This window comes from Columba livia, chromosome 1 (genome assembly GCF_036013475.1).
Source record: "Columba livia isolate bColLiv1 breed racing homer chromosome 1, bColLiv1.pat.W.v2, whole genome shotgun sequence".
In the NCBI taxonomy this organism is placed as follows: Eukaryota; Metazoa; Chordata; class Aves; order Columbiformes; family Columbidae; genus Columba; species Columba livia.
Window position 1 is genome coordinate 88,645,940 of NC_088602.1, and position 27,516 is coordinate 88,673,455.

Below are 27,516 nucleotides of genomic sequence, written 5' to 3' on the forward strand. Positions count from 1 at the left end.
GTAACACCATTCTGGAACAAACCAATCAATATTAGAATTGCAGTAATGTCAATAAATAAATAAATAACCACAAAACTGAGATTCTATTTAGTCTTTCAGAGCAGCAAAAAATTTTGGTCAAGCCATGAAGATGCAGGTTCAAAATCTGCTTGTGATCCAGTAGTCTAGAAAACATTCAGGCTTGCTAGGAAATCTAGACAGTGAGCCTGAAAAAGTCAGACCAATACTTTGAAATGATGAAAAAGCAGAAAATCCAATAGAAGTACATTTATTAACAGAAACCATAAGTCATTTTATTACTACTTCAGATACTCATTCTCATATGAATTCAAGCAAATGTATGAAAACATGGTGAATCGTTGAAGTCTTATTAATTTTTGCAAATCATTATTTCCCAAAGCTATTAAGATCCTAGGAAAAAGTCTGATGATCCACAGCATGTGAAGCGCTAAATGTACATCAGATTAAGGGTAAACTATCTTGTCTGACTCTCCAAAGACAAACTAAAGAGGGGTTTTTTTTAATATTCATCCATCACAACAGGAAAATAAAAATCAGTGGTTATTGTCACAGTGGTACATGCAAATAATACAGCCCTGATCCTTTGATGAATGCAAAGTAAAAGAAACAAGAACAAAAATCAAAATGTACCTCTAAAAGTATTTTCCAGATGATGATATAGAGCCTCACCTGTTCTGCTAAAGAACATGTCAAAACTTCACAGCTGTTTCAGCATAACTACTGTCACTCAAAACCAATGCTTCTGAAAAGGCTATTGCTTGACCCCTCAGCTTGAGATTCCTTAACAAAGGACCTAATTTTGAGAAAGTGCGTAATTTTGAGAAAGTGCTGAGCACTTTCCTTCTATAAAGCATATAGCCTCAAAATACCTAAAAACATTTCAAATTCTACTTTGAAGACAGCCATTTTTAGTAGTGTTGACCTAACACTTCATTATGCATGCTTTTTCTGGCATTCAGATAAAAGTAATGTGCTTATTTATGTTTACTTTCTAATATAAATTTATGATCAACGTTAGTTAATTTACTGGAAATCACAGTGGTCTGTCTCTGATCACTTAATTGCATGGTACCATCAGGCTCCATTTTCTTTCCACCTTTCATCCACAAGATGTCCTTAGCTTTTTAATGGGCCTATTTTTCCTTCTCTGTACTCAGTTCTACTCAGTTTCTATGTGATTTTCCTAAGGTCAGCACACTGTTTCATTTTAAAAACTCATTTATACAGGAAGATTACAAAGGATCTCAAAATGGATGGAGAAAGTTTGTACAGTTAAGTTTCATTGAGAAAGTTTGTACAGTTAAGTTTCATGAAGAAAGTGAGAGGTTGATGATGGTAGTCCAACAAGAATCTTTCCTTTCCTACCTTCCCTGCTTCCAGTCTAAGTCTAATTGAGGTTTTACAGAGAGAAGAAGTTGACCACTACTTTAGAACTGCAATTCTGGCTTCTCAGAATAAGGAAACCGAGAAACAAGCTCTGTGGTGTTGATTGCACAACCATTTGTAGTACTCATACTAAATTGTCAATGGACAGTATGTTAAGAAAAATCTGTAACAGTCTTGGCAACAGAGAAGGCTTCTTTTTCTTCTCTTTGACTAAAATAAGAAACTTAATTGATTTAAAGTCTGAATTTATATTTGGTGTGTGGCAACACATCCTCCCAAGTGGCATAATTTGGCACACGTTTTTGAACATGGAAGCACATGGTATTTGAAAACCATCAACTCCCACAGTACTGAATGCACTTTATTTTCTGATCTGATCACTCGTGTTAGAGTTAATACTTATCAGCTTGCCACTTTATCTTTCAGTATGATCACACCTGAAATATCAAGGTCAAAATGGATTGAGAAAAAGTGTCAGCAAGAATACCTTCACAGAAGTGGCAATATATCCATGATCTCTGCTATTTAGGACCAGAATCTGAAAAATTCAACTTAAAACACAAGCATCTTGTAGACATACACATTACTTGAGTAAATGTCCATTTCTTCTTCCTCCCCTCAGGGATTTCTCTTGATATAACAGAAAACTATGTCACAATTCTCTGTGATGTAGAGTTTGAGTCAAAGACAAAACAGACACAAAACCTGACGTCGCAATTCCATTCTTGGAGGGGGGGGGGCGGTGTTTTTCTTATGCTTTGTTTTGGGTTTTTGTTTGTTTGTTTGTGGTTTTTGTTTTTGTTTTTTTAAACCAGTATTGAAATTGTTGGGCACAAATGTTTTACTCTCTTAAAAGTTAACACTTTCCTGGATACTAAAATGTTAGTCAGTCTTTGCAGGAAGTACAATTGGATTAGAGATCCCCATTAGATTATGCTTGTTTCTTCTCCTGAAAATGTTGTTCTGTGTTGAACTGAATAAGACCTTACTTCTTTGTCATACTGTGGATGACAACAATTTGGTATTCATAGAATCACAGAATCATTTTTGTTGCAAAAGACCTTTAAGATCATAGAGTCCAATCATTAACCTAGCACTGTCAAGTCCATCTCTAAACCGTGTCCCTAAGAACCTCATCTCCATGTCTTTTGAGAAAGCATACAAGATTTTGACACTCATGCTCATCCAACATGATGGTGAAAAGACCTGCATTGAAAGCATTCACAAAAATGATTTTTTGATGAGTTTTCTGTGTTTTGACTGAAAAATGAGCCCATGATGCTCAGAACACTTGACTTGCACATGAGAAACTGCAAACCCCAAGCTGGCAAACACTGCTCTGGATAACACAAACACTGGCAAAAGTAGAACTAGTTCAAGACAGAAACATAAATAACTGACAAAACAGACACCTTAAATTATGAAAAATTATAAACTGTTCCTGCCAAAAGAGAAATTTCACATGCTTAGGAGTTCTCAGCAGACTCATTAGCACAGTGAAAGTTTACTTATTTATTAATCGTGAAGTCAGCTACATCAAGAATCAAATTGGTTGAAAAATGACTTAACTTTCTTATAAAGTTTTACAGTTGATCATTATTCATAAAAATACATAAAAGTGGTCTACATTTTAAAAACAGGGACAAGAAAACTAGGGAACTCTATCAACAGAATAAACAGATCTGTGAACTGCAGAGACAATGAAGCCTCAGTTTCTGTGGCTTTGTCTCATGTTTGGGTCACTCTGTGTGAAACACAGAGTTCTCCTCACTGGAACTTTTCTCATGATTGAGGGATGCGTACCATCATGTTCTGGTGCATAGTATCACAGTCGTCTTATACTTTGTGGGGCACCTATTTAGGTGTCTCTCCTTTACTCAGTACATTATTGTCATAATAACCTGGTCACATCTAAACTTTCACCTGTCTGTCAAATTTCCTTGCAATTAAGAAACCAGTTCAAAACCTATTTGTGGTAAAAGAAAAAGACAATGTCATCATACACATCTAATTCCTGAAAACTGAATCAAAATGGCACAGGAATGTAACAGCCTCTAATCGGCTTTCTGTAAAGAAACAGGAAAAAAAAGTACCAGTGTGATTAATTTCTGATGATTGTTGATTTCTACTGTAAGAAAAACAGCACCCTGATACCTCAACAACCATCTGTGTTTCCGTTATTTAAAAAATCTTTTCAATTATGATAACAAACAAAACTCGAATTCATTCTTTACACTATTCTGCTCAAAATCTACATATGACACTCTGGGAAAGTCTGAGAACATCACAGGTGTAATGGACACTTTAAAGTGTTCATCAGGGTGAGGAAAGTTAGAAAAGCAGGTGTGTGGGCACAGGGTGGATGAGGGTCCCGAGGTCTCACCCCACAGCTCGTACTCCTCCTCCACTCTCTTGGGCCACCCCTTAAGTGCCCCTGGGACTTCTCTCCCAGCCACCCACACACAGGAGTCGGTTATGGGACCAGTAGGGGATACCCCATGCTGATTGGTCTGTTCAAATTCCCTCGGGGCCTGGTGATTGGCAGTGGTTGCATAGGCCTCCAGGTCATGTCCACAACCTCCGGAGCAGGGGGTGGTGGGGCTGCTGGTGCTCTTGCAGCCATGGCTCCCCAAAGCCCATCGCCCAGCAGGGCTGCCAGCCAGCCCCAGCTACATCCAGGAATTCATAAATATAAATGGTTACATTTCCACTCAACATGGTAACACATCTCAGCCTAAGGTTTGGCTGGGAGGGTGCTGAACTGATTGAATCTCTGTCACATTTTTTTTGTTGTTTTTTTTTCACTTTGGTGTGGTATTCTTTCCCTCCAGCCTATTTTGAACACAGCATTGAGTTTGTAATGCATTGTGTTCATAATCATTAAAAAAGAAAAGATGCAAAGCAGGCAAATTTTACAGGAGACATTTTTAGTTCTGCTATTTTGGATGAAAGAAACAAACATTATTACAGAAAGAAAAAGCCACTTCGTAAGCAACTTTCCTACTAATATAACACACACTCCATCCGCCCCTCAAAAAAAAAAAGCCTTTATATACTTTAAATAGTATCATACAGTCATCATATGGAGCTTCACAGATATAATCATATTTATGAGGCTGTAAGGTAAATATGAGCCCCCCCTTCTCCAGAACTTTCAGAGTAGTCATGTCTAATTTTTTGCAATAGAAGAAAACACTGCATAAAACCTTCTGTAATCTGCTGAAAGTAGGATCTCAGCATTATGCATTGGAAAATGAACTCATTTTAGTTGATTAAATGTAGCTGAACAAATCATTTTCTTTTACTAGCAACAATAAACAAATGTTATAATTCTCATAATATATATAATACAAGAGATCATAATTTTTCTAGACATGAGGCCTTTATTATAAAGCCTCCTTCTTATATACCATGATAGCTGAAGTAAAAATAATAAAAGCATTGTTACCAGAAAGGAGATAGTTCCCTTGTGGTGTTGGCAGCTTTGTGTTGGAAGGGATTTTATAGCAACAGTAAAAGATAAATACATTTGCCATTCAAGTGAAGCAACGAAATAAACTAGTGATAGAGTGGTGGTCTTCATTTAAATAATGCATAGGCTTTATTGGTAAAGTTGCTAACTCATCTCAATTTAATACTCAGACACCTGTTCATAAAAAATCTGACAATCAGATATGTATTTGGATTCTAAGAACAAACAGCAATACAACCTTTGGTTTCACTATTATATTCTCACTAGAGAAGAACTCGCTATTCTAAGTTACTTTTCAACAAGATTATTTAGAGCTCTGATTTTCTGCTGTTGGACTCTGTAGCCCTTTTTTACTGCAAAGAGCAGCTAGGCTGTGTGCCAGACCTTGTTGATGAACAGCGCTCAATAGTGCTCTATCTTCAGCAGAAATGCCTTGAATAGTCATTTTGTCTTATATAATTAAAGACATTTCCTTACTGTAAATGCAAAAGAATCCAGAGTAAAGCTTCCTGAAAATAGGTGGGACATCTCTCCCTCACTTTCATACATCCACTCACACTACTTAAGTTTTCACTCTTGCATATTGTTTTCTTACTAGTAATACAAACATCCAGTGCTAAACAAAATTCTTATTTTCTCAAGCAGTTGTTAGTGTTTTGGTAACATACTAATCGAAACATGTTTATCAACTCTGACAGCAAGACAGAAATGTGAGCCAAAGTTAGATAACATGCTATGTTCTTACTCCAGTCTCTTTTGAATTTAATACCACAATACAGATGTTAAAAGTGTGGATCATACAAGAGAATTAGAACCAGTAGTTTTCATTTAAAAGCACAAACAAAGAGAAGAAAAGCTCTACATTTCCTTTCAATATTCATCCAAGGATGAAAAATCTCTGTCTTGCAAAACATCACAGAAATTGATTTGAGGTTCTACCTGTATTGCATTATACAAGTATTTTTTTTCTAAGCTCTGCAGCAATGGTGATAATTTAATTCTGCACACCTTCTGGAGGGGTTATTTTCTGAAGGAAAGACTTACTGCTAACTAAGCCTAGCATGCAGAGAATGAGCTCCATGCCTCAAGAAACTACTACAACCAGTGAGGGATAGGTTTGAAATATTTATGAGAAAACTTAAGCCAGAGGTGTTTCTCTTACATATTATTAGTTTAAGCTGGAAACCCTTCCAATATTTATTGCAGAAACAGCCAGCAGTTCCCCATTTTTTATTCTTCAAGCACACTCCCTTTAAATGCAGAAGTGGAAGCTGGCAAGCTCAGGCGGGCATTTCGTACACTGCATAACTGTGGTGTTCAGAATACCAGCCTGAACAACTGGCCGCCTCCTGAAAGCAGACAATCCTGCCACAGCAAACTGCCAAAATGCTTTTAGGTTCGTTTATGGTTTTCCACATGCCACAGAAATTACAAATTTAGACAGAATTAATGTTGCTCCACCATAGTTCAAAGAGCATTTTCCGTCGTAGACATACTGCAATCTAATACCATATATTAGGTAGTTCTTACCATTATAGACTGTCTTCATTTAATTACTTTTTTATTTCTTTTAAATGCATTAACAGCATCCTAACTGGTTATCTTTAACTTAGAGCTGCTAAACAAAAAGGTGTAATGCAGATTTCCATCACATCTTTCTGTTCATACATTGTTTATGAAACAAAGCCTGTCTTCTTGGAACTGTAATAACCCTTGCTTTTTCCCGAAATAATTTTTATAGAAATGAATATTTCAACCCATAGACCTTGATCCTGCAATTCAATATTAGTGATAGTCCCATGAACCAGCGTACCCTGTTAAAGTCAGTGTGACTCTGTGTTTTCATTATACCACACAAACGGCCTGATTGCAAGATCATGTCTGGAGGATGCAAGCTATTGATCAGAGATATCGGCCTGACTCCATTTCTGCATTTCACTGCATTTGAACATTTTGACTGATAGGCCAATTTTTTCTGCTTCCTAGAGGACTACCAAGAATGACCAAAACATCCATGCAAATGGTTTCTGCATCAGCACTCACATGAACCTGCAAGGTGGCTTAAGAGAGTTTGCATTCCAGTGTTACTTCAGGGACTGAATTCATCTGAATTAATTCATACTCATTTGTGGAAGTAGATATAAAACAATGGTGAATATCACTGAACACAATTCAGCACTTAACTGATGGAATATTTGTGAACATTTTTATAAAGTACTTTTTACTACCACTTCTTTGTGAAAATGCAGTACTTCCAGATAGACTTTCTTTCCTAATAGTGAATTAAATTCTCTCTAGAGTTCACGTTAGAAAGAAATACAGGTGGTACGCTCCTCATCTTTTCTTTGGTTCATTTCCAATTTACTCATTTTTTCTAATAAAATAGCAAATAAAGAAAAATATGTTTAGCACCTGAATTGTCAGAAATCACATTTCAGAATTATATCCTCTTAATTAAAGGTAGCATTTCACAGAATCACAGAATGTTAGGGATTGGAAGGGACCTCAGGATCATCTAGTCCAATCCCCCTGCCAGAGCAGAAACACTTAGATGAGTCTACACAGGAAGGTGTCCAGGAGGGCTTTGAATGTCTCCAGAGAAGGAGACTCCACAATCACCCTGGGCAGCCTCTTCCAGTCTTCTGTTACCCTTACTGAGAATAAGTTTATTCTCAAATTTAAGTGGAACCTCTTGTGTTCCAGTTTGAACCCATTACCCCTTGTGCTACCATTAGTTCATACCTCTTGGAGCTACAGTTTCAGTCTATCTGCAGATGTGCTAGCAACAACTCATATTCTGAAGCAAGCCTTTGTCCACAGACAGGCTATTGGCCTCTTCTTTCCCTGCCTCCTTTTCTTAAAACAAGCTTGTGCTCTGCAAAACTTGAAAGGTTACTAGGTCATGCCCATACAACACATGCTCCCCTCACAGTAACATGGACAACACTATAGAAATTTGAAGCCATGGTAGTCATCTAGTTTCAGGAAAAAAAAACAATATTAATGGAATAAGAGAGTTACTGGCAGTGATTAGTGAAATCTCTTCTACATTTTTTATCCATCTAGTGTTAAAAACCTTTGAAAATGTTTTGGAAAATACACTGACTTAGCTCATCATATATCAATAATCTCTGAAGAAAGCCTTCAATGAACATTAAGATGAATAGTAGAGTGAGTTTGGTGGTTTCAAAGGAAAGTACTGTTTAGTAATAAAAGTTGACAGGTAAGAGTAAACACACTCAGACTGATGTTGCTCCAGTCAGCACACCTTTAACAAAATAAGCATTTGCTTCAACAAATTCAACGGGACTACATCTGTGACATATTGAAACACTGCAATTTGGTTGACAAAGTTGGGCCATTTCTATTAAAATACAGCATTATGGAACTCATAATGCAATTCTGAAATATACAGTGCTTGAAATAACACATATTTTCTTCTTTATGTCAATGCTGGTACAGTTTCTACCAATGCAATTGACAGAAGTCCATTTCCAGCTTCAAATAGCCAAATAGAGAATTTTTAAACCAGAAACTTTAGTCAAACAAGTTAATTTTTTCAGCTTCCATTCCCCACAGAGGAATATCCTGAAGTACCACTGTTCTACTGTGATGGCATATTTTACACTACTGTTAGGTGTTTAAAGCATCTGCTTACCACATTTGTGGGTGTTGAGACTATCATCTCAAAAATCAGACCACTGCAGCTTCAGAGTTCAGATTTAATCAAGGGTAGCTGGCATTCTACTGCTTCCTCTGGTGACAGATGTGATGCAGCTAAAAACACACAATGCTATTCATCAATAGATTTAGTCATGAGAGTCAAAACTACATGGCTTTTTTCTATTTCCAATCAGAGTTCTGGGCTGAAATAGCCCTCTCTAAAACTGCAACAGGAAGTTCAGTAAATCTTTTGAAGATACCCTGAATCAGAAGGCCGCACATCATACATAAATCCATATTATCTCGTTTCCAAGCAAAAAATGACAGTTCTTCAGAAATTGCGTGTCATTTGTGAAATACACAGATACAATCTTTTCTTATATCTGAACACTAATTTCATTTTTTTTCTTTCATAAACACATACTTTTTTTTATTTTCCTAAGTTAAGCTTTCAGATTTGTTTTTCATTTGAACATTTATACCAGAAACGTAATTAAAATTAATATTAACAAAACAGTTTACTAGACAATTTACACATATTTTCCATAAGAACACAAATTGTATTAGATAATTTACACAAATTTTTCCTTAAGTATAGGTCATACAATTTCTATCATTCTCTATGCTGAGAAGATATCCTCTTCTTAATTAAAACTTGTTTATATTTTTAATCTCATGCTATCCTAATAGATTACATATAGAGAAAAGCAAACATATGTCATATATATGATGATGATCTAGATATTCTAGATAGTTCTGAGTAAAGTAAAGTTGAAAAAGTTTTTTATCTCAATCATCATAATGTTGCACAGCATGGAACATGGACTTGTATGTTATCTTTAGAAGCAGCTGTTCTTGTCCAGGAAATACAAAAAAAACAGATAAAAATGAAAACTCATGGACTCCATGTACCCATGGACTGCTAAACCCTCTGTAAAGACACTAATTATGCCTCTCTGGATCAAAGACAAGAGATGGACTGTGGAGCTTGAATGTAAAGCCATGTCTGTTAAAGTGTCTCCCATTAACCTTAAAGGAGCTACCCAGTCTGAACAGGACTCTGCATAGATAAGTATCTATCTACAAGGCATTTTCCTGAAACACAAGATACAGATATTAAATTCCTCAAGAAATACCTGGACTCATTTTGCTTGTTCAAATGTGGGAAACATTATTGATTTTGAGGCAAGCCAACCATACTGAACATGCATCATTTGCATTGTGTGATGCCTGGCACTGAAGAAAAGGCTATGAATGCAGCAGTTTGTACCAGTGGGAAATACTACAGAAAGGCAGTGAGCTGAAACCCAATACTAAATTTTCACAATAACAATACCTGAGAGTAATATTCTAGCCACAAACATTAAATATTTGTAACTGGCTAGTGTAACAAAAATGTGGTTAAGTCACAGCAAGGAACTCCATCTTGTCCTCTGAAAGCGAGACGTTCTCAAAGATAAGCACCCAAATAATGCAGAGTGTTAAAATGAAGAATAATTTTATAAGTGTGATTAAAAATGTGATTTACTAACACGTTTCATGCCCAAATCCTGTTGACTTTTAGGCCTTCTTACTTCAGTGTATTTAATATAATAAATCACTGTTGTCAACACATAAGCAACGAAATAGCCCCATATAAAAATCAAGCAAGCGGTTCCATTGATTGCCAGCTTTATGCCATTTGCATTTCCCTAGCTTTATGCCCTTTGTCCACTAAGCTTTCTGCCTCCCTGTTATAAGCTCAGCATATGGTCATTTGCCCTATGAAACCTGGCAAAAGAAAACAGATGTTGCAATTGCATGTAGCTGAGGGCACAATTGGTCAGACTGCTGCAGCCAAAGGATGTATCACAGCTCAGCTCTTCCCCTGCCTTCCTCTCAACAAGGACATTAATTTGGATCTCTCATCTATTCAGCTGCTGATTTTCATAAAGCAAGTAGAAAAGTAATTATCTCTGTTACCTTCCCCACCCACTTTCAAACTGGCCAATAGATTCAGAAGTTACTGAGGGAGAGAGAAAGCGGACATGAAAACAGTAATTTAGTATGCCTCATTTCCTTCACTGCCAAGAAAAACAGAAGATAAATAAGATAATGGAATGTGTATCAAGATAACCAAGCCTGATCTTGCAAGCATTTCACTTAATTGGAACTACTTACATGAAGATAGTGACATAGTAAATTACCATTGGAAGAAGAGGAGGTTTATTGTCCAACATTTTAGAATATAGTGCTATTAGAAAAATAGCATTGGCTTAAACTCTTCCACTCTGTATTTCACGAGCTATATCATGAGTGGCAGAAATATTAACATTCAGGAAGGATAAGAATTCCCAGCATTCTTGTTCCCACTATCTCAAATATAATGTTGTTAGAAATTACTGCTAATCTAACATTTTTGTATCCCAGTGAAAACATGACTGTAGAAACAGTGACCATTCCCCTGTAAGCTTCCGTTCTCAAATGACTGTTACATAGATACTTTATTTTTATACAAATGGCTGACTGTCAATAATAATAGAAATGAGCATATGACATAGAAACATTTTGACGGCCAGAAATTTATTTTATTTCATTTAGAAGCTTTTCATATTAAGTGTAACCAAGGAAATAGAATAAACTCTGAGTGTCTAAGTTGTTAGAATCTGAAGTTGTCCTTGAAGAAATAAGTTAGATAACTACAAATAATATGTGTCTAGCAAATACTAGTGATGAAGATACTAGCTATCTGTGATAACGCCATTTCCTCTGTGTTAAAGTACAGTCAGCATCTTCATAATATATCTATTCAAGTAGTTGCCTTCATTTGACCATTCAGTGTGTCAGGTGTACATTTTTTAAATCATTGACCCTGGTATTCCAACCTCAATTCAGGAAGCCCAAGATATCATCTTTCAAATTATTTTTCCCAAGATAAATAGTGATATAATATTCTTAGATGTTCATTACAAAATACAATAGCAGATTCTAAAGAAGAAAGAAAATATAAGCATCACGGAGGCATCCTACAGTCAGTTTTAGATGGACAATAAGTTCCAAAACAGACTCTATTCTAGCCAGAAAACTGTAGCTAATAAACCAACTACAAACAGAGTTTATACAATTATTTAGCACTCCAACAATATAAAATACAGATTTGGATTTCAGTTGAGGAAGTTATTGGGGAATGACAACATAAGAATAATGAGAATCCACAATGCGCACTCATACACTCAAAAGAAATAAAACCAGAGATCTCTCACTCCAGGGTACCCACAAGAAATAATCACTCTCCTGGGTTAGGGAAGGGCTCACACTTGCCTGGGTTAGACAAGGACTCATTCAAGGATATATCCAGTAGATAACCACTCACCACAGGAGGAGGTGAGGCTCTCTTAATCCCAGGAAGTCTCCTTAGATGGTGTCCCAGACTAAGGGGAGGGCTCCAGTTCACAGACCTGCTGGTCCTAGAAGACCACTCAAAGGAGGTCTTCGGCAGGGACCCCATTTTATAGCCAGGTCAGATCTGGCTGTGAGCATTACAATGTGGTCCAGAAGCTTCTCAGCTTCTGTGGGCACCTCCTTTGTTGAGGACCCTGTCAATCAACTGAGGGTCCCACCCCTTCTGCCCCCCAAGCTGGGTGGACGTGAAGTCACCCAGCCCCCAGTGGGGAGGATGTGACTGTCAGCACCTTGGCGCCACCCTCAGTGTGCACAGGAACAGTGGAGTACAAAAGGGGCTAAGGAGCCATCAACTGCCCTATTGAAGGCTCTGGATCTCGGGGATGTGCAACTGCCACAATAAGGAATCTTTATTATGAAATACACACACACACACACAAAGATATTTCCTTTTGAGAGTAATGCATAAAAATCTGAGTGTGTGTAAGTTGCCTATGACTACCAAACTTTCAAAAAGCAGTGAAGATTGCTTTCTCCTGAACATATCCAAAAGGCTGGGATACTTGATTTGTCATTGATTTATGACATTGTCAAGATATAAATGTAGAGCATGATCACCACATCAGTTCCAAATTCTGTGGAGGCTAAAAGAACTTCCCCGCCTGCATATAAACCCCATTTGTTAACAGCTGAACAGTATGCAGTAGAGTTCGGCTTTACTGTGTGGGCAATTTCTCAAAACCTACATTACAAGCAAAAAACCTCTCTGGGATGGGAGCCTTTGGGAGAAAAAAATAATAATTTGCATTAACTTTTCAAAGGTTCCTCTTCTGTTATAGGGAGAAAAACATGCATAAATTCAAAACACCATCGCTTCTCTGGTCACAGTCCAACATTTCTCTTTAATCTTCTTCCCAACTTTCCCCCTGCAAAATGATAGGAAAAAAAAAAAAAAAAAAGAAAAAAAAAGAAAAAATAAAAATACACAGCTTTTTTCTTTTGAAAGTAATTTGTTATTTGCATATTCTGTATTTAAATAGCCTTTCCAGAGGCTCTGTGATAGAAAAAAAAAAAAAAAAAAAGTGTGCATGTAGGTATTTATTTAGTTTTATTTTTACTTTCCTCTCTGATATTTTATTCATGTTTTCACATCTATCTTCTACCAAACAGGAGGGAATTTTCCATCAAATAAATTGTAGTAGAAAATAAATGCCCACTTCCTTTTTTTTTTTTTAATCTTATAATATAAAAAGACAGCTGAAAACTGGTATTTCCAAAGGGCGTATTTTTTTCTCTGCTGAATCTTGTCAGATTCTTCTGCAACATTTTACAAACAAGCTGACTTAAAGGCTGTGGGAGCTCTGCATAGTGTTCATGTATTACATGTGAATCAAGTCCTACATTTGTTTTGATTTTTTTATTATTATTATTTATTCTTTCCTTCGTAGATGACCAGAAAAATAAGCTATACCTCTTTGCTTTTCTGGATCACACCCAAAAGCCATCTGAGTAAAAGTATGCAGGCTAGAATATTCTGTTGGCATTCACAATGCAAACTCTTGGAGCACTCACAGCCCGGCTTAAGAAAGATTGTAACTTTGAGGTGTGGTGCCTCTCTAGTCTGGCTTCTTATTCATCCACACTATCTATATCCCATAACACTACCATATGGTGGTACGTGATGTGCTCTACCCAGTTCGTGCTGTTGCCCATCCCTGCCGCACAGCTTTTCAAACAGCTTTCCCAGCAGCTGTCTGCATGGCAGAAGGGAAAGTAACCTGCCTGATTTGAGAAGACGAACCCCTGTAGAGGACTCTGAGGCCAAGGTGTGTTACCATCCCTGGGTCTAGGATCAAGTTCAAGGTCATAAAGAGAAAGGAAGAAGGCAGAACTCTTCTTGGCACGTGAACATGTGGAGGTGACTGGGAGTTAAGGCTCCTCTGCCCCAGAGAGTCAGAGGCACAATCTTCAAGCAGCTTATGCCTTATTTTTGGCAAGACATGAAAACTATCAGTCTTGTCCACGAAAAGGTATCACTTTCTTCACTTGCACAGAAAGATTCAGCCCTTCCAGAACAGCTACGTAGAGACCACCTGAACTGCTGGAGACAGAGGGCTTTGCAAAATAGCTATGCCCAGTCCCTTCTAGCACATTCAGGCTGTTGCAGTAACTCCAGGGCTTCCCAAGACCTTCACTCTGCTGTGCATGGTCTCTTCCTACAAAGCCCATCTCTCGTGTAAATCCATACTGAATACAATAAAAAAAATCAATTTGTTCAGAAATATTCACACTAAGTTCCAGCAATTCCACATAGGAAGAATATTTCTCAGGAACAACTTCGATGGACCAAGAGCAATTCTCTCCTGACTACATTACATCCCATGACCCTTACAGTCATTCTTTTTGAAAGAGTGAAACAGCTTTTGTGAATTATGTTAGCCAAAAATCACTTTCTTTATGCATTGCAACACAAAGGCAAGGCTGCCAGAGAAAGGGTAAGAAGGGCAGCCTTGTTCAGTCTGGTTTTTGTTAGACATCATTTTGTCACTAAGTAAAAAACCATTTCTTTTTCTCTTTACATGTTCACATAGCTTGGCCACGGTCAGCACTGGAGATAGCTTGGAAAGATATGATTTGTGTTGGCAAGAGGGTGGCCACGCTAACAGAAACTACGGTTAATGTACATAACAGCTGCTGAAGGACAAAATGGCATCTGCTGTGCATATTAGGTCTGCACCACACTACCTCTGTGCTTGGTGATAGTGTCCGGGGCTCTAAACAGATGGTTGCTATGCAGATTCAGGACATCTATCAACCCTGGTCTTGGAGCACAGCCAGGAACATCAGAGCAGGAATCCTAGGTGGGCAACTAGACTTTCTGTGAAAGGTATTAAGCCAGAGGCTTGAAGACGCTGTAGCAGATTTCTCATTTTCACTGTGGGGGTGAAGCAGGTTCTCACTGTAATTCTCATCTTTCTTCAGGGATAGTTTGACACAGAGTTATCTCTGCAAGGGACAAGGGCCAACACCTCTAGAAGGCACCTATTTCTAGTGTGGTACCACTAAAGGGACGAGCTCTCCCACAGAGCCCTTTTAGAAGTTGTGCTATGTGTGTATTTCCTAGGAAATGTTGCAAGAGCACCTGCACATCCTTGGGAAATGCATGTTGTCAGGCAGAGTGTGTGCTGAAGGATGCAGTAAGAGTCAGAGGCTTTGGTATGCAGTAACTTGTGCATCTGCCCTGGAGTATCCAGGACCCAGACCACTTCAGCATAGATAGACAGATGATAGATAGATAGATAGAAAGATAGATAGATAGATAGATAGATAGATAGATAGATAGATAGATAGATAGATACTCGAGGAACTTGGCCCCCAGGACTTGGATAGGCACATTCCTATAGAACAGATACACAGACAGTGGAACTTTAATGCCATCTGTGGAAAGGGAGAAATAATTTAAACTTTGTTCAAAACTATGCTTTTATCAACAGCTGTTTAGTTCAAAAGCATGACAAATGGCTTGATAATAACTCTCTGTGAAAAAGTTCAACACCTCAGCTCTGCTCCAAGGAAAACTGGGTCCCTGCAGAATCCTCCAGGAAAAATAACCATTATAACATTCATATTATTACTGCTTTTAAGGTTAAAAAGCAAATTAGGTTATCAAGGTCTTTCTTCTGTAGGGAAAGGGGAAGGAAAAGGGGAAGGCAGTTCCTATTAATTCATAAAAATATGGAGAGATCTGCATAGACCTAATTTTTCTCAAAAATTGAGTTACTGCTTAGTCTCAGTCAAACATGGAATTGTTCAAGGAGAAGACTCCAGTGTTGCCTTTGGAGGAAAATTTGTTTTACAGCAATGGAGAGGAACGCTAGTCAGAAATGGCTGGAAAGTTTTGCGTCTTAAGCACATACACTTTTACAGCCCTGCAAGGCTGCAAGCCCTTTCACAGCCACTTTTCTCCTTCACCCTCTGACCAGATGGGGTTGTGATGCTGAGGCAATAAAATGGCAAAACTACAGAGACCAGCTCTTTGAACAACAGACCCTCTGTTTGACAGAGATATACTACTCCAAACCTTTGCCAGAATAACAGAAGGCAAAATGGAAAAGCATCATGAAAAATGTGCTTATCCTGTTAAAAGATTTTTAGTCAATGATTAGCTTAAGTAGCTTGAACAAAAGCAAAGTGAGCATTTTAGCATGACATCTTCTTAATTTGGTTCCCTGAAAACCTCCAGGAAAGTACAAACGAGTGAGGATTTATTCTGAGAACAGCCCATTTCCCCTGTAATTTAAAATATGCAGAAGGTACTATTCCATTGCCAATACAAAATCTTTTCTCCTTTACTGGACGCAATAAGTCACATTCCCCTACTAAGTCAGAATCGACCTCCTTCTTCCGAAGAAGCATAGACCCCTGCCAATGGGGAAAAGAGGTCTTAGGACAATGTCACTGCAGTGTTGTAACCTGATCTTACCACTGAGAAAAGAGTTCACTCATTCTAGAGGTAGTAAACTATATTTTTGGAGTAAAATACAAAAATTAAAAATTAAAGAGTTTTTAAATGCTCTGCATTACTGCACTTACTAGCTTAACTCAGAAATTTCCATGCATGATCATACCGACAGACATAATGCATGTGCTATTTTTATCACAGTATGCACTCTAAATTTCATGCATAGACCAATTTACAATATGCGTCATCTTTTGATTAACAGCCATCTTCATCTATTGGTTTCCAGAGGAACGTGCCATGTCTTTAAAAGAGGAAAAAGTACAAGAGAAACATAATAGTAGCTAGAGATGTTCTCTTAAAGAAAATGAGATTTTAGTACAAATCATTTACACAGACCAATATAATTTGTATAGCTTTCTTTCCCTGCATTAGTTTCAGTCCAGACCATCTAGTAACACATTGAAAAAGGCCATTCAGTAATTCCATACTTAAAAACGCAGGGATGATTGGATAACTGTAGCAAACAGAGCTTCATACTGCATTGGTAACAACGGGAGTTCAGAATGTTCTTTCTACTAGTAGTCAATAGTATTTGAGGGGCTGTGAGAGTTGATATGTTAGCAAGAGTTATATTTCTCTTATCTGTCAACCCTATACCAAATCAAAATCAAGGTACTGTGTGATTTTAAAATACTCCCTTACCACAGAGTTTGTAACCCTATATTTATTACTGTTCTCTTTCTAACCGCAGTTTATTTTATGAAGTTGATTTTCCTATCAACTCTTTCAATTTCTTCATCTTCTCTTCTGACCTAATTCAGTTCCCTTTCTGTATTTGTTCTGAATCTTAACAGCTACTCATGTCTCCTAGATCCTTCTCATTACTGGTGCATCCATTCCTGAAATATGTCTTCCTACCGTCAAAGTTTTTGTACTTAGCTACGGAAGCAAACAAGTAAAATGTGAGGTTCTGTTCAGGTTCAATATGACCAATGTAATCCAGTTTGGTTTAAACCAAGTGATAATGTTACCAGTAAAGAACTCATTCATTCAGGCTAAGTTTATACATAAACCTAAATCCTAACACTGGCTTAAAGCATTGTCCTTTCTTCTTCGTGCCATAACACAGCAGTAAATCTTTTACATCTTCTACTCCAACACTGGAAAAAAAGACTAGGTGAGTTACAACAGATATGCACTATTAAAAACTGTTTCTGCATGTCTCAGCCTGTTTGTTCCTCATACTAAAAGGTGAATAAGTTTTTCTTTTCTCTGAACATCAGCTCTGAAACTGACCTTTGCCTGGCTGATTTTAGAGCCTTTTAGGGCCATTTAGAACCCAAGAGGGCAAAAAAGTGAGGGATGACTGAGAGAAGGGCAGGTTCACTGTGTTACATCAACTTAGAGGATCAGCTGCCTATGATCCTGGGCCCAGCTCTGAGACCTCCTCAGCCCAAGCTTCTGATGAGATTGCTGGACATGTGAGAAAATCTGTATAGCAGAGCCATGCAAGATAAGAGAGATAAAATTGCAGAGGTAAGACTGCTGAGGTGAAGATAAGTAGTAGCTTAAAGATTCAGGGAGAAAGACACCAACCTGAAAGGTATAGGATATTAAAGGGAAAAAAGGGGAACTGACAGCAACTCAGTAACCTAGAGGATCAAATCATTTCAGGGAGCATTGGAAGTCTATTCTTCCCTACATGACTAAAAGCTGCCCAAATTCCTTGTCAGCAGGGGCTTTTCAGGTGCCTAATCAGGAGTGGTGAGCATACTAATGCTTACCAGAATTGCTCATTGGTTATTACAATTTATGATGTCTGTATTAGAAAGTTGTGTTACACTTCTAAGATTCGTATATCCTACTAGCAGAGCCTCTGTACACAGTAAAAGTGTATCTAGGTTGTTGTAAGCAGCTATGAGGGCAGCATAAGTTATTCCAGAGGATTGTATCAACTACAAAAGCAGTCTGTAATTAGGAAACCATATAAATATAAATTAACATAATCAAGATACAAAGTAGATTTAAACAAATAAACAAACAAGCAAACAAAAATCTACCGCTACCAGAACCTTCATGAGGTAACTACTGAGGTATAGGTATTCTAGTTACTCAGTACTGAGGTAACCGGATAACTAAAAGTTTGTAATTGTACAGTTGCCAAGTGTACTTATCTTATGAAGACTGCGAATCACCAAGCTTCGCTGACTTCATGACCCTGACTGACAGATCTGTTTCCTGATGCCCTTTCCAAGATGCTGTGGTGCTGAAACTAAATCACCCTTTCATATTGAGAGCTACAAGCTTTGATCGATTTTTTTTCTATTCAGGACCATGCTGAACAGGAACTGAGTGAAAGAAGGTGATTACCAAAACTCATTCACCACTTGGCTTTAAACCCTTGGCACAGAATGTAATCAGCTGTTAAGCAGTAAAGTAGCCTCATGCTGGCTGAGGCAGCTGAAGTCCATGCTACTGTGGGAAGAAGAGCAAGTTCTATATTTTTGCTAACCTCCCTTCATTCTGTCAGAGAGCAGGACAGGCTCACTCTTGGGCTTTTCATAGTTGCTATAGTCACAAGTCAGGAATCACAGAACTTGTCGACTATAAAGTGTCCTCCCCAAAAGGAGGGTCTATGTATACACATACGAAACTAATGAACTACTGTATGCTTAACAGGAACTATAAGATAAACCTCACAACTGGGGTTTAGCTAGATTCTTGGCAAACCTACATTGGGCTACTCTACAGTTCTCTGATAATGTAGTGTTTTGAAAAAACTTCATCCTCACAAGTGTGTAAGTTTAGTGCTTAAACTTGGATGACTTTGGAATCAAACAAAAGCTATCCTAAAGCATTTTACATGCACATATACATATATGTAGAATGTATACAGATATGCACACATATATATATATACATGTATGTGTGCATACATACAACTTTTCCAAATTTGAACTGTGGAAGCTTTTCTGTTTAAGAAAACCAGGAAACTTTAGCAGATGCCTTATTTCAAAATCCTATCCATGCCCATAGCTGTTAAAGATGAACAAAATTTGCATAGCATTCACATGAAACTCCAGACAGAATATTTGTAATTCAGATTTGGCTTACAATGTATTCATTTACATTTTATAATGACTTTAGCAGACAAAAAAGCCAAGAACGAAATAGGTTTTTTCCCACGTTACCAGAAAGTAAAAGACACATATTCAATGCACTAGTAGTAGGAGTACAACTTCAATTTTTAACATCACCATCAACAATAAGAAATATCACCATCCAGATTAAGTGCTTATTTTGCCCTAGGCACTTTATGAAATGCAGGTCTCCTGAGCACCACCCTCCTCTTAAAAACTGTCATCTGAAATTCTAATGAAATCTCAGCTGAATAAGGTACTGGTCCTCTTTCCTACAAACACAGTAACTCTATATTCATTCTTTCATGCATGTACCTAAAGCTCTATTAAAGTTAATGGGAGTTACATGCACACCTAAGGGGAATAGCCCCATAAATATTCTTAAAGGGCACATGGAGCATAAAAGAAAAGTCTTCTACAAGTAATTTTTTTTTTTTTTAATGATATAAAAATGTTGCAATTTGGGAATAAGTTTCAAACAGGAAGAATGAGCAATGGGAGGAATTTCCCACCTGTCTTTAAATTACAATTGCAGGAAATTAAGCTGCTTCTTTCAAAATTGAAGATAATAGCTAGTCAGCAGAGTAGTTATATCTCTCTGCTATTGAGAAAAACTTGAACAAACTTGGTCAAAGACAGTGCTGTGTACATAAAGATTGATGAGTTTGATGAACACTTTAAATCCCTACCTTCAATAGATTTTTTTTTTTCCAGAACAGTGGACAGCACGTTTAAAATAAAAGCTCAAAATGTTTTGAGCACATATTCAGTTTTAAGTATAGTTGAGGTAAACAGTTATTATGTTTGTCCCATCAAAAGCCAAGAAGCAGAAGCAGATACAGGTGGCTTCCAAGATTTATTCTGATTTGTTGAGTCCCATGAATGTATGCAATAAAAATGTAACAATGTAATATGTAATAAAATCAGCTCCACAAGTAATACTTTTGTATATTTAATAACACCTCACTAAATCACTGGGTGTGTCACCTCTGTGTTCACATTGGGGAAATACCAATATAAGATCTTATTAGTTCACAGAATTAGGAAAGAACATTTATCATACTCATCAGGCTGGCCTAGGACATCACCCAGCACGACACAGCAGTGATAGCACTCTCATCTATTTTGCCTATGTGAGTGCTTCAAAATCCAAGCTAGTTGCTGCAAAGGTGAAGAGAAATTACATGGCAGCAGAGAGGGAAAATCTCTTCTAAAGACAACAAATAATAGTACCACTCTTCACAGTCCCATCAATCAGATGAGCAAAGCTGTCTGTAGGGCTTGCACACTCACATACACACTGTTTTCCTCCCTTTTTCCCCTCACCTTCCCAAGCTGTGAGGTAGCCATGCACATAACACCTGCTGTACTTGCTCCCCATTCCCAAATTGTCTGTACTTGAATTCAACTGTTTCCTCTCTCTACCCATCTAATTCCTTATTTTATTCTCAATCACACCACTCTTTCAGCCTGTTTTGGGATCTGCATCCCAGTCTGTCTTAAAAAATTTACTCAAATTCTTAGCTACTCTCCAAAGGCTTTAAACACCCCCACACCCTTCTGCTGCCCTCCAATTTACACTCAAATTCAGTTTCTCTGTACCATCACAGGGGCCTCAAGCCTTCCACTCTCATAGAACAGCAAACTTATCCTCAGTTTCTTTAATTCCCACATTTTTCCAAATAAAGCCTGCACAAACTGGTTCCTGCTCTTCCCTCCTATATATTACAGGCTCCTGTTGTACCCTAAAGCAAAAACTGTCCTTGTACCTATACCAGGACTACATCCTCTGCATTCCCATGAATGGAAAGAGGAAAAAAAAAAAAAAAAAAAAAGAAGAAATTTCACTTCTTTGTATTTCTGTTTTCACAATGGAGTCTTGGAAGTAAGGAAAACTAACTCTCTAGGAAATTTTTAGACCCACCATCCTTGTTACAGAGAAAGATCACTGCATATGAATTCTAAGGAATTTACCCACCATGTGCACACTAGTCCCTGCAGAACATGGGCAAACTAATATTTTTCCAAAGCTGTGTAATTTCTCCAAACTGGGACAGCTTGTTTTGAAAAATTGGGAAAAAGCACATCTTTGTCATAAACCCAACCTACATCCCAAATGTTGCATCTCTGCTTTAGCCCCTAGGTCTGCTGGAACTTTGCAATTAAAGGGCTGTAAAAATGTTGGCGTGCAATGTGTTTTTCCCATAATTTCATTCCTCTGAAATGGTTGAGCCATTTCTCTGAAATTGTCCCAAAATACTCAGCCTAAGTGTATATCCAATGTAGAAAAATGTTCACATGGGCAGACAAAGTTAGGCAGCAGAAAATAAAGAATGGTAATGAAAACGCTCTAGCAACCTTAGTCTTTCAGCAGAACTACCAACCAAGAGATGAATGTGTGATAATTATCAGGTATTTTTTCTTCACTGCACCTTCCATTTTACACTCAATTTAGCTCTCATATTCCCTCCGCTTCTTTTGTTTCATGATTTTTTGCTGACAAACTCTTTGCAGCCTTTCAGCACATTTACTGCTGACCCAAGACTCCCACACCACAGAACCTGGTTGGGATTCTGGGACAGGAGGGCAGTTCAAAAGTATTGCAAAGTCAGACAGAGTGAACTGACATGTCCAAGTGTTTGCTACCGGTGATAAATACAGAATGACTGACCATTGCTTCTTCACATCTACTACAAGGTGCAGTGGCATCAATATAGAGTATCTGACAGCCTCAGAAAGTGTTGAGACAGTGTTTCTAACAAAAATTTTTTATCCAAAGAGATAGCACGAATTCCTACCATAAGCTGGACCTCGAGCATTCTAAATCGGTGATCCATCATTTTGTTTCACAAACTTTGGACTAGTCCCCTTGTCTATCAAAAAACACAGTAGCTGACTATAGAGGAAACCAAGTGCGGTTAATATGAGAAGGAGGACGATGCAAAGCAGATCTGGGAAAGGAACTAATTATTTCTCAGTCTCTACTTTCCCTCCCCAGACACAACTTTCTTCCTAATGCTTTTGGGAAGTATCTAGTTCAAATGAGCAATCAGGTCAGAGTAATGACCTGACCTTTTCCAAGTGTTATCCTACATGAAACACAATTGCTTTAAGACAAAGCGCATATAATTATTCAAATTGCGGAGGCATTTTTCTGATAATGGAAAGCAAGCTGCCATTTTCCTCACTGAGCACCACCATTTCAGAGCTGTTGAGCCGTGGAGCAGCTTTCTCTAAGCGTTCAGTATCAAAAGCTCTACTACAGCACTTCTCCAAATCACTGAGCTCTGATAACCAAGAAGTATTTAACTGAATCCTAAATCTATTAAGTACAAATTGCATGAAAGTAACATTAAGGATTCAATTAAAACCTAGAATACCAAAGGTAGAAGGGAGAGGGAGAAAGAGATAAAAACAGAAGGGAAAATCAGAATCAAAAGGTCCCAAAATGCAGAAAAAGGAATTTGCAGTCATGTCTAAGCTCTGATATTTTTGCTGTTCTGTAACAAAGATAATAAAATAGAATATATAGTATGCAGATTGTTTTAACTAAAAGAACTTGCCTACAGACCAGCAACTTGTGCCAATTTTTAAGACTGACTAACTCTGAAGAATCAGATAATGAACTGGAAAAGAAGTTACTTACTTAAACCTTTAACTATAGAAAAATCAGCATCTGCTGCTTTCATTTACACTACAGCCTTCTGCAGTGTCTATAAAACATTCCTTCGTCAGCCATTTCCTAATTTTACATTTTCTTTTGCTTACAAGGAAGGAGAGCAAATAAAAAAGAAAGGGAAATCAAATGCAATGCAAACAGACTGAAAAATCATATTTGAAATAAAATCAGATCAGTTTCTGCATTTTTTAACAATACCCAGTGAGCTATTTTCAATGCAGCCTTCAAAGGAAAAAGACTTTGGGAAGGGGGAGAAGGAATTTCACTTTTGACTAAGTCTTCTTTTTTTTTTCTGTTTTAATCTTTTGCTTGCCTTAGTCTTTGCTTTAGAAATGTAGGACTTGACTAAACATAAGAATTCCATGATGACTGGAGAATTACAGCAATGACACGAAAGGAACTAATAAGCATATTCCTGCTCTCACAAAGAATTAATTGGGGTTTCTGCTATTACCTTTAAAAACTGCTGGCTATATATTATTTGCAATTGCAGTTTGAGATAGCAGGCCTTTCCCACACTCCAAAGAGCAGGTGAGATTTCCACTTAGGTAGTTACCAAGCTGGACATGAGGATGCATCCAATAATCTTCTAATATAAATCCGCAGTTCTCCATAAATTCCCAGTATTTATTTGACAAGCAAATAATCATAAAGCAATGCAATATTTTTTTTCAAATCAAGAAAGAGATCTTAAAAATTTAAAAACATATAAGCATGTATGAGAGAAAAGGTGAAAGTTAATAATCTAAGGGTTAAAATGGGTAAATATTCAAGATAATTCTCGTTAAGACTGACTTTAGAAGAATGCAAGCATTTGTGAAGATATAATAGTTTTACCAAGGTTAGAGAGGAATAGTTCTGAGAAGAGGTGGTTGTCTTTCTAACTAGCACTCACACCAGTAACTAGCTTTGTATATAAAAGAAAGCTTAATAATTTTTATATAAAAGAAATATAATTTGTATATAAAAGAAAGCTTGATAATTGCTACTTAATCACAGTTTTAATAGAGACACCTGATAAAGAAATCCAAGAATAGCAAATATGACTTCCCAAGTATTTCTAAGATGATAAAACTCAGAAGGTTGTGCTACACTTATAGCTGAAAATGTTACATTATAGCCCAAAAAATAACATGAGTAGGGCCTAGTATTTAGGAAAATGTTACAATAAAAATCATCAGATCCAAGTAAGCCACTACCTTAGCTGGTTTGTGTCAAAATAAAAGATTGCTATACAGCATTTTGTGTTCCAGAGGGGAAAAACCACCTACTCATCTAACAGCTAGGCCAGAATGGCCAGAAGCTTCGTTTTTATTCAGTTGTAAAAAAAAAAAAAAAAAAAAAAAAAAAAATTAAAAAAGAACCTTTATCTTCCTCTAAAAATGATCAAGAACAGAAAAGTGATGCAATGTGCTGATGTGCAATTCTACACAGAACACTGAATTTGTCTGACTTGCATTGAAGTTCAGTAGGAGGTAGATAGGTCGACACTGGTCAGAAAAAGGTCAGTTATTTATAAGAAAGATATAGTAAAAGATACGTGGTTTCCAAGGGTTATTTTTCCAAAATCATTTCACTCAAACTTTTAAAAAGCTTTCTTAAATTTTGTTCTGCTGACTTTTTTTTTTTCCAGAAACAAGTGTCTTCTTTGTTTGGAGGAAGCCTGCTTTTCTTTTTCTAAATCCTCCTCTCTCCAACAGAGGCAAACAAAAAAAACCAAACCCACAGCAATATGCATAATAATCAACAGCAGAAGGACTGAAAACTGATAGAAAAAATAGCAGTTTCACTTCGCCCACTGATACAAAATACAACTTCTTAAATAAAACCAGAAAAGGGAAATTTTCTCCATTATCACATCCATTCAAATTTTCAATATTGCAAAAAGCTGTTTTCCAGTAAAAACATATGACATTTGTCAAGGTGACAAAAAGTGGAAATAACTAATATAATTTTCCTAGGAAGGCAAAAACTACAGATATTATGTAGAAAGCTTAGTTTCTCTGTCTTAAAAAAATCTTTTCTTATTCAGCTTATTTGAAAACTACTAAGCTTTTCAGTAAGCTCTTACTCAATTTCTGCTCAGAACAAACTTGGTGAAACTACGGCATTGGCAACGCTGTGAATTAGGTCTGCATTAACATTGAGAAAAGACCTTGTAGAGTGGGAAAGGAAGTGAAAACACACAAGCAGACCCAGAAATGAACACTTTTCTTGTGTGTGCGATCCACTTCTACCCCCAAAACATCAAATTGTTCGTAAGTCTAACAGTTTTTAAAATAGCTCTATTTTTGATTACTAAATATTTTGAAATGCCATAGAATGTGTAGGATGCTGCATTCTTCAGCTTTATGTGTATGATCATGTGGTTTTCTGGAGAAGGTTGAGCCTCACTGAATTCAAAGTGACTACTCATATGTTTCAAGACAAGTGCATTTTTTTCTGGAATAAAGTCAATGCTGAGCATTGCTGAGCATGGGGAAGAGACGCATCATTCAGCAGAGTACAGAGACACTCTTCAGCTGGGACTGATCATGCTCTGCTCCAGAAACATTGCCATTGCATCATCATAAATCGCATTTCACACTGACAGCAAAGCATGCAAGATGGAAAGCACCAGATACTTGGGGAAGGTTGTGTGTCTCTTGCGTACTGCAGCCTTCCACTGTGTGGATTTAATTTTAGAGGTCTCCAGTCTCCCCCCATGACCTGGAGCACTGCCTTCACAGCCAGTCCCCAACTGCCCCACAGCTTGTCCTGCTTCTCTGAAATTCCCTTTACCCCTTGACCTTGGACCCCTGTGATCCTAGGGGGCCCTAGGCAGCACCTTCCTTCTCCTCAGCCCAGGCCCCTTACTGAGGAGAGGCCAGGCCCTGCACCAGGCAGTTGGGAGGCTCCTGCTTCCCCCTTCACACAGCCATACACAGAAACCCGAACAACCCCTTTACCTGACCTCCAGAGCTCTGGCATCACTTCTCTCTCACCCTCCTTGCTGATGTTGGATGCCTTCTGCTTCATGGCTGAATCAGCATGGGTCAACGGCGAGCTGCAGTAGCACCGGGACTTCTCCTCCAGACTCACCTCTGCCAGCTCTGAGGGAGAAGAAGGATAAGATGAGTTTCCAGCACAGACTCAGCCTCTGAGACATAGGGACCTGCTTCTCTCTTGACAGCCCTGGGCAAGCTCCATGCTCCCTGCCCAGTGCTCTGCCAGTCCCCAGGAAAGGCTGCTGGTCTCCCCGTCCCCTTCACAGCCATGAGAGAGGCAGGGCCAGAGGCAGTGGTGACTGACTGACAGCCCTTGAGCTCAACAGGGCTGGAGCAGTCCTCAGAGGACTCCCAAAGGGAGCAGCGCTACTCTCTGCCCTCCCCTGTCCTTCCCTGCCCTCCTTTCCTGTGTCCCGCCTTCCCCTTCCCTCCCCTGCCCTCACCAGCCCAAAAGTGCTGCTTCCCAACCTCTGCAGCCTGACATGCCTCTGCCAGCCACGTCAGAACCCCACTGTGACATAGTCACTGCTGACCTGCTGCCCACTGTGACATGGCCACTACATTTCCCATTACATCTCTGGTGGCCTCCTGGGGGAGATCCTTAACTGTGGGTTGTACTCCAGGGCATTCACCACTCTCATGAACTCTTCTCCAATACTAATATGTTAGGGCTTGTTTTGCAGCCTTGTAAAAGAAACCTGGCTTTTACACACACTAAGGGAAAGCACCTTTCCCCCGTCTTTTCCCAGGCTCTACTCCTTTCCTTCAGACTCCTCACCCCTCCTTATCACCACAGGTTACACTTAGACCCTTTAGTAAGGCAAGAAGCTGGGTGGGGGTTGTGGGAACTGGTTACCATCAGTACAAAGATGTTTCTTTCTACTGTTCCTTCTCGCATGCTTCCCCTGCACCAGTGTTGTGTCTTGATAGGAGCTGCAGTTCCTTCAGGAATATCTGTCTCCTCTAGCATGGATTTTCCACAGGCCACAGTTAATATCTGCTACACCACCATGGAGCATCACCTTCTCTTTCTCTCACCTTGGTGTTCCCTGTGCTGCTTCTCACTCTTTTTGATCCCTCTACCCTCTCTCGGGTATTTTCTGCCCTTCCTTATACAGACTCTTCCCCGAGGCACCACCATGGTGGCTGTGGGGCTCAGCTGTGCCCTGCAGTGGGTAGGTAGGAGCCACTGGAACCAGGTGAGTCCAGCATGGGGCAGCCCTGGCCACTCCTCACAGAGGCCTCACAGACCCTCAGCTACCAAAACCTGGCCACTCAACCCATTATACTGACTTATGTATTCTCTCAGTCTTTCTTCCTCCACT

General features: G+C 38.4%; 1 long non-coding RNA gene across 1 annotated transcript; it reads right to left on the reverse strand.

Moving 5' to 3' along the window:
* Positions 1-8,537: 8,537 nt before the first annotated feature.
* LOC135578346 (uncharacterized) lies at positions 8,538-26,693 on the reverse strand. Its single transcript, XR_010469860.1, has 3 exons — positions 26,635-26,693; positions 26,153-26,296; positions 8,538-8,656 (listed from the first exon to the last, which is right to left on the reverse strand). It is a non-coding gene; the product is annotated as an uncharacterized LOC135578346 (long non-coding RNA).
* Between the last annotated feature and the right edge of the window lie 823 nt (positions 26,694-27,516).